Consider the following 6,402-nt stretch of genomic DNA (forward strand, 5'->3'; position numbering starts at 1 on the left):
GCATTTCTACAGAACAACTGCTGCTGCTTCCAGGCTTAAGAATGGAGAGATGAAGCTGCTGTGCTCTTCAACTGCAATTGTAACTTTAATTCAACTAAACTTAGATTTAAATCTTAAAAACAGTGTCTGCTAAACTCATGTCCTGGAGCTGAGTGATTTCAATATTCCTATTTTTTTATTAAATATGATCTGACCACTAATCATTATTTTTAGAAAATATGTTTTGGGCGGTGTGGGTGGCTTTGGGTTCTGTGGCCTCAATTTTCCCTTTCTCTTTCATGCCTGGGGACACCACTTTGCCCTGAGCAGAGCTCCTTTTGCCAAAAACATGTGAAAAAGGGTCTGACCTCATTTCCCAGAGCTCTCCAGTGCACTGCTGCAGGAACTGAGCCCAGAACAGATCCGGGGGGGCACAGCCCTTGCTGCAGGTGTCTGAGGGACCGTGTACATGAGAAGCAATCAAACTGTTTTAGCCTCTTCATTGAGACCAAAGTCACAATTTGCCCACGGTGTGATTTAGTTGTGGAGGACAGTCAGTTTTATGGCAAAGACTGGGTGGGAAAGGGCTTAACAACAGCCTAGGCTTTCCCTAAGATAATAAGCAGCAATGCAACTCTCCTGGAGACATGGTTCATCCTTCTTAGTACGGCTTCTTTGCACCCGGCTGGGATGTCTTTGACTTTGCTGGGATAAAAGCAGGATGGATTTCTTTCATGTTCTGTTGAGAGATGCTGCAAGCCTGTACCCAAAACTTCAGGTCAGGGTCACCATCTATTTTGGCATCCAAAGTAGCTGTGGTTCAGGAGTTCACAGTTTGGCACTTCATCCTCCTAATCTCGGTGCCTCTGAGTTACAGGCTGCACACACTAATTAACTTTGCTCATACAAACTGGGAGCCCTCAGACTTTCTGTGAAGTTATTAGTGCCAGGGTTTTTATAGATAACATTAGCGTCTGCAGAATTTACCCAAGGTAATTTATGTTGTATTTGCAACTTGGGGAAAGCTCTTAGATGTCTGACATCATAAAACAGTAAAACTGGGAGATTTATTACAGGGACAGAGAGAACAGGGCCCTTGAGCTGCTTTGTTTATCATAAAACGTCGAGTTAATCAGACGTGCACATGTGCCTCCCATATTTCCTGGTTTTGTTTCCCTCCTGTGCTGCTCCTTGACAATCTTTGCAGTAGATGAAAAGTCCTGGGAGCCCTGGCAGAAGTCCTTTGGACTCCACAGGATGAGAATTACATTTGTATGTTCAGGGGTTGCTTATCTCCCTCTATTAATAGAGAAGAAACATATGCAACTGAGCTCTCCATGAGGCTGAAACTTCTCCTGGAGAAGGGCAATACAGGAAATCCCAGGAGCACAGCTGGGGAGTGGATTGAGAGCTGATGCTCCTGGACTGCATTGGAGCTCTCAGTGAGATGTCAGCACCTCAAAAACACTCATCCCAAAGGACGGTGAACTGCAAGTAAAAAGATATACAGTAAAGAAACCTCACTTTTCAGAAAGGGAACAGGAATGGCTGTGCGGGGAAAGCTGGAGCTTGGTGGCTCACAAAAACCCCAGCAGGTGGGAGCATTGGGGCATCATGGCCAGAGCCTGGTCAGCAGAAGGGAGCTGGGGAGGACAGCTCAGAGCTGGGTGTCCTGGCTGCCTTAAATTTACTCACTAAGACATTCTCTACTGCCTGGAAAGCTTTTCCCACTGCTGCCCTGAAATCCCTGTGACTGCCACAGCCCTGCCTCATGGGTTTTCTGCAATACTGATCTGAGTGATATCTGGGTATTTTAGAATGGTTTGCAGGGAAACACTGTCACCTTGGAGGTGCTGTGACCAGCAGAGAGAATGGTTTTCCCAAACTCTGCAGAAGCTGCAGCTGCACTTGGCTCGGCTCATCCAGCAGATGCTGCTCATGCCTTTACATTCACAGGTGCTCACTTTCCACAGCCTGGATGTGCTCTCGAGGTTAAACTTAATCCAGATTAGGAGACAAGACATCAGATTGGAAGGGGGCCATCAGATTGAAAGGGGCCAATATGTGGTTTTCCCTGCAGGTTAGCATGGAGTAGTTTTTCCAGCAAATGTCCTACAGTTGCTGGCCCTGGGTGTCTCAGGATGATCTCCATCCTGCCTGCTATAGCTACTGTTTCTTGGTCTGCCTTCTATTTGCCACGAACATGTGAGGTGCAACAAGTAGATGTTTTCTGATGCTTCCAGGCAGCAGCAGGAGAGACCCTCTGGGTTTCTCAGTGGCAGTGGTCTGTGAGCAGAAAGAGAACTACTGTTAGCATTGCAAGGGTCCTGTGATGTTCAAGCAGGGTGAAATGGCTATGTGTGGCCAGACATCCCTCTGGGAGCAGTGCAGATGGGAAGTGGGGTCACACAGCTGACCATGAGTCCTCAGGCTCCACACAGCCTCAGCTGGCTTCCAGCTTTCTCCTGTCTCTCCAAACACCTCCTTTGGAAGCTGCATCATCGGGGAAGCTTTGGTTAAGAAGGAGGGGAAAAGAAGGCAGATGCTTTATCTGAAACAGCTGCCTGTCATCCTGTGTGTGCTGCAGGGTGAGCTTGTGCTGTGGGGAGTCTTGTGGGAATTAGGGAAGCTGAAGCAGAGGTAGAGTAAAAGCAGGTAAAATGGTCTAGCACGTGTCTCGGGGGGCTGTGTGGACAGCCTTGTGCAGGGCAGGCTGGGGGAGCTGTGCTGCTCCAGCCTCCGAGCGGGAAAGCAGAGAACTGGTGGAACTGGTGGTGATTGCACAGCTGAGGGTGGTTAAGCAGCACAGCCCATAAGACCCTTTAACTTTGCAGGGTTGTTTGGGCTTTCAGGTGTGGTGAGGAGGGGCGTTGGGGAAGGCTGTGTGTACTGGGCTGTTGGCTGGAGCATCTGCTGGTCCTCGATCCCAAACTGCAGAACAAAGCGTGAGTTAAACAAACCACAGTTATTGAACTTCCCCTCTCTGAGGGATGGGGGGGAAGGGGTGTTTGTGGCAGTAACTGCAGTGATGTTGCCTTGAGGTAGAGGTTTTCTGGGCAGAAGTGGACTGTGTGGTCATGTGGGAGGTGGGAGCTGGTTTCTGAGGCTCCCTTGGAGCATGGAGTGTCTCTAGGCAGGACAGTGGCTGTGCTGTGGTGTGTCCCAGCTGTGTGTTCCATAGGCTGTGATGTCACTGTCACAGCAAGCTGTTACAGACTGGGTCCCTCCAAAGGAGCTGGCAAATATATGCTGTCTGGAAAACAGCAAGACCCTGGTGCTGCAGGACTCTGAAGTGGGGTAACAACTTCTCCTGTGCTTAACAGAGACCAAATGATTTCATGGTGAAGTGTCCAAATAGGGAAATTTAAAGCAAGGAATGAAACCCTGTCAGTGCCCCTCATCAGCTGGGTTTTTCTGTTTGGGTGCCTTGGGTATAAAACCAGGAGGATGGCACCTGTCCCATGGCTGCAATGTTTGCCCCTCAGAGGTGGCTGGATGTTGCACTTGGTGCCAGGCTGGGATTGCCCAGGAGAGGCTATTGGGGCATGTGTTCTGTTTATCTTCTCTCCTGTCACCTTGTGGCCTATGCTGTCTCTGGGGAAGACATGTCTGCATTGTGTTTGGGGCTGGACTTTGTGAAAGGGCTGTGGGCAGAGAGAACTCCTGCAGACCCTGTAGAACAGTGTTGTGTTGGGTGATGTAGGGAGGAAGATGTCTTTTACCTCCCAAATTTGTGACTCAACCCCAAACCAGCCTGACTAGAGGTGTCCAGGCTTCAGAAACAAGCTCCCTGTGTACAAAAATTGCACGTCAGTGCTGATCCACTTACCCAGCTCCTCGAGATCTTGCCACAGGGAGTGTGGAACCAGACTTCTTTGCCTTTTTACCTCCCTCTTATTCCAGCTCTGAATGGCTCCCAAGTTTCCTCCCGTTCTTTCCCTTAATGAGTTGTGCTGCACTGGGACAGACGTCTTGGCTGAGAGTGTCTAATTGCTGGAGTAAGGATCAAACACCCATTAGAGTGTTTGCTACTAATTAATTATTGCTTGTCACAGCTGGGAAGTGGAAGGGCTCCACTGTAGTGTAACAGGCTTACTGGAGCTAAATAAGTCCCTGTTATTTACCTGAAGGCTGGTGGTTACTCACTGCTTATAGTGCTGGTCTTCTGGGTACTTGGGGAGCCCTGAGCCTGTGTCATAGTCTTCCTTTTTTCCCTAGTTGGTTGGGTTTTTTTTTTTTTTTGCAAACTCTTGGTGTTGCTTGCTCATCTTGAATGTTTTTAGTTGGTTTAAAAATGGATGGTGTCTCCCTTACTAATCAAATCTTGCTGTGTAGGATACCTCAAAGAACTAATTAACCTGCCAGACTGCTCAACAACATTGCAAAGAGATTTCTTGTAACTAAATACAGGACATATCTGCTGGCTAGTTTGCTCGGTTTTAATTTAGAAAAGGTGGAAAGCTGGTGGGGAGAAGAGGAGAAATCTGTGCATCCAACGGGAGGACTGATGGTTGACAACCACGCAGTGGTGATTTATGGCTGGGTAATTTTCCAGCTGCCATAGTTTGTGTTAGCTCAAATGAGAATTGATGGCAGTTTGAGTTAATAGCCGATGCAGTGAGGGCCTGGCACATGGTAGCTTTGATCTCCTCTGCCACAGGAGCAGACACTTCTCAAACCACCCAGGCTTGGCTGCAAAACCCAGAGGAGTGGGAGGGCTCCAGCTGTGTGGAGGGATGGGCAACTGGGAGAAAGGGAGGAAAGTGTGAGTGGATCCAGACAAGACTCCAGCTCGTGCAAACACATCAGTGTGTGGTCCCCAAACTGGGTGTTGCACTCTCTATAAGGTGTTACTGTTTTCTCACTGAATTAATTTTCAGTTTTAGCACTGATAAACAGAGAGGTTTATTCCAATGTTGTTTGTTTTCAATAATTAAGAGGGCAAATAAGACAATTTCTGGGAAAGTGCATTTTTTATAGCATAAATAGTCTTTGTTTTGAGATTTTCCCATGTCAGAGTTCTTCAGTGGCTCTCATTAGGAAATACACCTCATGCCAGCCTTTGACAAGTGTCAGTGAGAGGAGTGTAGCCTAGCAGGAAGAGCCTAAAATATTTCAATATAAATTATTTACCTCAAAAGTTTACTCTCTGAATGTTTCTTGCCACGGTACCTGACTAATTACCATGTTATCAAAGGAGTGTGCAAACCTGTAAGCCGTGGTGTTTGGAGTGGCTTGACAGATAAGCCTTTCTGACAGGAATAGCTGTAACTTGCTATTATCAGTCTGGTTCACTTTTGAATTTTGAATTACTTTTTTTTTAAAAAACCAATAGTTGGTTTTATGTAAACTGCTCAGAGATTAGGAGTTGATTTCAAAGATCATCCTCTATAAAGTCCCTTGATCATATTTTATGGTTCTTCTGACTCACGGGTGTAATCTTATATCCCTGGGATATTCATGACATGCTCATCTAATTCCCCATGGTTGCTAATCTCACTTCTGTACCTTAAAAAAAAAAAACCTAAAATATCTTTAAAGCAGGACTGGTAAAAAGGCAACTTTTACAGCCAATCTTCAGCTCCAATTGCTCCTGCTGGGGAAGTCATAATGATGAATTTGTGACATAATTTCTGTGGCAACATGCTGGGATTTCATAAATGGGGATGGTGATTATAGAGCAGGATCAGGTGAAGCTGGATTGTGATGGAAAAAGCCCCAATTCAAATGCAAATTGTTCAATAATGGCATAGGGGATACCAGAAATTACTGGCAATTTATTTTATTTGGGTTAAGCTCCTCATTCAGTCTTCTGCAGTTGTAAAGTCACTCTTTTAAGGATGTGAGCAAAAGAAATGGCTGGAAAACATATTTTTCTCCTCTCAAGAGAACAAAATTGTCCTAATTTAATAATAATTAATCAGTTAGTGTAATTAATAAGGATGTTCTCTATTTCTATGATTTCTCCCATTCAACACTCTCCAAGTACTTCACAAACCCTAATTGATTCCACCTTACTACTCCCTGTAGCAGGACCACATAATTTACCTCATTTTCTGGAGACAGGGAGGTGTGTGTGCCAGGCAAATTGATTTAACCAGGTTAAATGATTTGCCCAAGGCCAGACAAGGAGCTGAAGTCAGGACAGATCTGTGTTTCAGAGATCAGCCTCTACCCAGTTGGATTTTGTCTATGGGACAATGGGTGCAGCTCTTGCAAGGCCATGCAAGTGGTGGCCGTGCAGTTGCAGCCTCTGAATAAATCTGGAGGATTTCTGGTGTGTAGTACTTGGAGCTGGGAACAAGTCCCATGGGCACACATCAGCAATGAAACCAGCTAAATTGGCTTTTCATTAGTTATTCTCACTGAAATTGGAAGCAACTTGGTTTGTTTTTTGGATTTTCTTTTTCCCCCTTTTTTTTT

The 6,402-nt window shown here is 46.0% G+C and overlaps 1 long non-coding RNA gene across 1 annotated transcript; it reads right to left on the bottom strand.

Moving 5' to 3' along the window:
- Window positions 1–1,058: 1,058 nt before the first annotated feature.
- On the bottom strand, window positions 1,059–3,097 carry LOC108496915. Its single transcript, XR_001874641.1, has 3 exons — window positions 2,397–3,097; window positions 1,823–2,265; window positions 1,059–1,278 (listed from the first exon to the last, which is right to left on the bottom strand). It is a non-coding gene; the product is annotated as an uncharacterized LOC108496915 (long non-coding RNA).
- Window positions 3,098–6,402: the final 3,305 nt, after the last annotated feature.

Source organism: Lepidothrix coronata, unplaced genomic scaffold (genome assembly GCF_001604755.1).
Source record: "Lepidothrix coronata isolate B3197 unplaced genomic scaffold, Lepidothrix_coronata-1.0 Scaffold2, whole genome shotgun sequence".
NCBI lineage: Eukaryota > Metazoa > Chordata > Aves > Passeriformes > Pipridae > Lepidothrix > Lepidothrix coronata.